Source organism: Chenopodium quinoa, unplaced genomic scaffold, assembly GCF_001683475.1.
Source record: "Chenopodium quinoa cultivar QQ74 unplaced genomic scaffold, ASM168347v1, whole genome shotgun sequence".
NCBI classification, from domain to species: domain Eukaryota; kingdom Viridiplantae; phylum Streptophyta; class Magnoliopsida; order Caryophyllales; family Amaranthaceae; genus Chenopodium; species Chenopodium quinoa.
Genome location: NW_018744301.1, coordinates 894,230 through 898,272, shown reverse-complemented (window position 1 = coordinate 898,272; position 4,043 = coordinate 894,230). Strand labels below are relative to the sequence as shown.

Below are 4,043 nucleotides of genomic sequence, written 5' to 3'. Positions count from 1 at the left end.
AGCGTCCGTTACATATGTGGTCGTTACGGATGGCCATTGTTATTCGTAACGGGCATCTCCGTTACGAATAAGTACTTATTCGTAACGGGCATTTCAGTTGCCCGTTACGAATAACGGGATTATTTGTAACGGTCAGGTTCTGCCCGTTACGAAAAACCCCGTTATTCGTAACAGGCATATTCTGCCCGTTACGAATACTGTGAGATTCAATTAAAAAAAAATCCAGCACATGCTGGACAGCTATCTAGCTTACACAATTATTTTATCAATCAATATATATATTTATTTATTTTATACAAGTATAGTATACACTTAATAATTACAGAGTAATATACAATCAGCAATTTAATTATTTCCTAATATAACTAAAACTAAAAAAAAGCAAAAGCAAATCTCAAAACAAAGCAGCTGCTCACAAATGAACACACTACATTCCAGAAGCTACTCTCAGATTCCTTGAAGCAGCTGATTAGGTAAGCGATTGGCCTCAGAATTTGTATAGTGTGGTGAAGCTTTGGTGATGTGCATACAAAAGTAACGAATGAGCCCTCGGACATGGACTCCATCTGCTAAGCCATGAACAACTACCACTTGAAATTGATAGAACGAACACTCTACTCGGATAACATTGCGAGAACCAAAGAGATTTGGTATGAGATTCCAGAGATAGCTACTGCAACAAATCTGCAACATTACAAAACAAGAAAGCATAGCAAGCAATGAGAAAAAATAAATGCATAACTGCATCTTGAAAGACTTGAAAAAATAAATAGAGATAACATATTAACTATGAATGGTTTCAAGCAGAAAAACAATGAGATTAGATAGATTAAAATCAATAACAGATTATTAAAAAAAAAGGATATTCCAAAAATACATTCAAAGAACAAGCAAATAAACAACAAAAACATATAATTTTGTTGGATTGTCCTTAAATAAAAAAAATGAGAATCCAAAACACACGAAGACCGATATTGACTAGTCCCAAGATACATCAAACAAATGATACAAAAAATTAAAAAAGAACCAGCACCACAAACAAGACGAACAAAACACAAAGAACTAAAAAAACGGAGGTCAGAAGACAAAGTAAATTGAAGTTATCAGGTATTACCACTTGAAGGTGTCCCAAGTAAATTATAAAAAGCTAAAATAACAAAGATTTGCAGATTTGCAGAAAAATGTTAAGTAATCATATCATAAATTATTAGATCTATGTCCAAATATGATTAAATCCCAAACTTCAGTCTAAACAATTAATCATACAAACAAACCATTGAATAATTACAATCAAAATTACTCCTATTCTCCATTAATCAACAATAACCAAGCTAAAAACAGTCATCAATTTCGCATAATTTGTACGGAAAGCAAGCAAATTCAGAAGATACGAACAACATTTCAGTAAAAAAAAATATTAAAATCGAAAGCAGAAGAAACATACGTTAACCACCACCAAGGACCTTATGAACAGGCTTATCTCTACCAAAAAGACGATAATTCTTAGACTTCAAAGAAGGAGCAGATTTATCGTCATTCGGAATTGGAAGAAGAAGAATCATGGTAAAAATTACATACCAGTTGGAGCTCATAAAGCAAGCACAATAAGGAAAAAAAATGTGGCAAATGACTGCTAAAATTTATCAGTCTGCCTATGCAAAAACACTAGAGAACCTTTTTTTTGTATTAAGCATTAATCAAGAAACATGTAAACTTTTTGTAAAATCAAATATAGTGCTTGTTGAACATGAATACACTGTCAAGCTAGCATATTATCTAATTTGACTTTTGACTGTACTAGCCAATAGAGAATTAGGTAAGCAACTCCACCTACTTGATGAGGAGCAACTAGAATCAGAGAAAACCCAAAAGAATAAAACAACATATGATTTGCTTTATTTTTTTGTGATGATACCGCAATATACCATACATAATCAGCAATCATGTACTTACTCATATTTTCTAGCGAGAATCCGCAAAACAAACAGAGCACCATAGACCTGTTGATCTTGCAAATTATGCTTCACCCAGTGAAGAAGGCCAGGCCACTGCTCAGGGTAATCAACATGGATAATTGTTTAGAGGCACTCGCCCAACTGCACCCTACAAATGGCAACCACAATAAACACCAAACGCCCTTCAAAATTGAAATTTGGATATGATAGCTCACATAGATAACAATAGCACAGCAAATAGCCATACCTCAAAAGCGGTGGAACTTGAACCACAAACACAAGGATATTTTCTCTTACCAAGGCTTTATCAGCCGGTGAGATCTTTGATTGCTCCTTTGAAATTAAAAATAAAAATATAACCAATCATACAATATCAATATCGAATCAATATCGAATGACCGAGCTACGACAATTAAAGTCAAAGTCTTAACCACTACACGAAAGGAAACGAACCAGGATCATGAGGCGACCAGTTCTTGGCAATAAAGTTCTTGAAATGAATACTAGCAACCTGTCTCACTGCCATGTCGCAATTCCCATCAACTATTATCTGTAATAGCCTGACCGTATCATAGATAGAATGACTTACATTGCAATAGGATCATAGATAGAATGACAAACATTGCAATAGCTTAACATATTATCTGTTCTTGATAAAATATAGAAATACATAGATAGGATCATATATAGAATGACTAACATTGCAATAGCTTAACAAATTATCTGCTACCATCTGTTCAGGGACTAACATATATAGTAACATTTCCTTAGCTTCTATCAACTACAAAAAATCAATCTACTAGTGATGAAATTGACCAGCGATCATTAACTGCTACAAGGAATAGACATAATTCACATAAAATCAGCCTTTTATTCATCAATACCTAGAGATGAAAATAATAGTACAAATTTGACACATACCCAAATCCAAATCGAAAGCAGCCTCTAAAGTCTTTTTTTTAAAAAAAAAAAATAAAAAAAAAATTAAAAAAAAAAACAGAAACTAGTGATTCAGATCAGTGCAAGGATTGAAAAATGCAAGTCATACGCTTAACAGAACTCGAAGAACCCTAGAATTAATCAACATGCCATATCGGGTTTTTTAGTTCTCTCTATAAACAAAAAAAATTCGGCAATCAGGTATTAATCGACAAAGATGAACAAAATTCATTCCTGATTGCATGTATTACTCGTTTCTATTGAAGAACATATTTTTTTAGATTTATTATTCGTGTAAACATACAAAGTATAATCGAACCATACAAATGCCGAAAATGAATCAAATACAAATGGCATGTTGAAAAAAATAAAGCAAATTAGAATTCACAAGAACAAATTCAAGAATTTAAACAATTAGATGCCCAGAAATCAATTCAAGAAGAGGAAAAAACAATTGAAGGACTTCTTACCTCAAGATATAAAATGGTTGAAGTTTTAGGCAAAGATATCCCAAATTATAAGAATTTTTCTTCAGTAGTTTTTGACAATTCGCCGCTATCTAGATCCAATATCTAGAATTCACTATAAGAGGAACAACAAATTAACACTGATTTCTTTTTATTCGCACTGTGCACCGCCCGTAATAAAATCTTCGAACACTTTTTCACATTCCCATCAACCATAATTTCTCTGTAAGAGCTTAAAAAGAGAGGAGAAACAAGGGGTAGGAGGACGGACGAGGAGAGAAAGAGCACAAGTGTTTTGAAAAATCAGATTAATGGAGGAGAGGAGAAAGAGTCTGGTGAATGACGGGGAGGAGAGGGGAGGAGAGAGAGAGGGACTGATGAGAGAGAAAGAGGTGTGACGGCTATTAGGTGAAACCCTAAAAATCCAAGTACAGGATCCTCTCATCAGTTGGGCCTGTTATATGTAATATAGTATTCGTAACGGGCAAAATAGTGTCCGTTACGAATACTTATTTATTCGTAACGGGCACTAATTTGTCCGTTACGAATACATATATATGTATTCGTAACGGACAAATTAGTGCCCGTTACGAATAAATAAGTATTCATAACGGACACTATTTTGCCCGTTACGAATATCTTAATTGTAACGGACAAAGCTTTGCCTGTTACAAATGAGATT

General features: G+C 33.8%; 1 long non-coding RNA gene across 2 annotated transcripts; it reads right to left on the bottom strand.

Moving 5' to 3' along the window:
- Positions 1 to 266: 266 nt before the first annotated feature.
- LOC110695496 lies at positions 267 to 3,787 on the bottom strand. Of its 2 annotated transcripts, none has more exons than XR_002506078.1 (4): positions 3,365 to 3,787; positions 2,203 to 2,515; positions 1,445 to 2,103; positions 267 to 684 (listed from the first exon to the last, which is right to left on the bottom strand). It is a non-coding gene; the product is annotated as an uncharacterized LOC110695496 (long non-coding RNA). The 2 variants fall into 2 exon arrangements; XR_002506077.1 differs by lacking the exon at positions 267 to 684 and having other exon boundaries at positions 1,921 to 2,103; positions 2,203 to 2,288; positions 2,409 to 2,515.
- Positions 3,788 to 4,043: the final 256 nt, after the last annotated feature.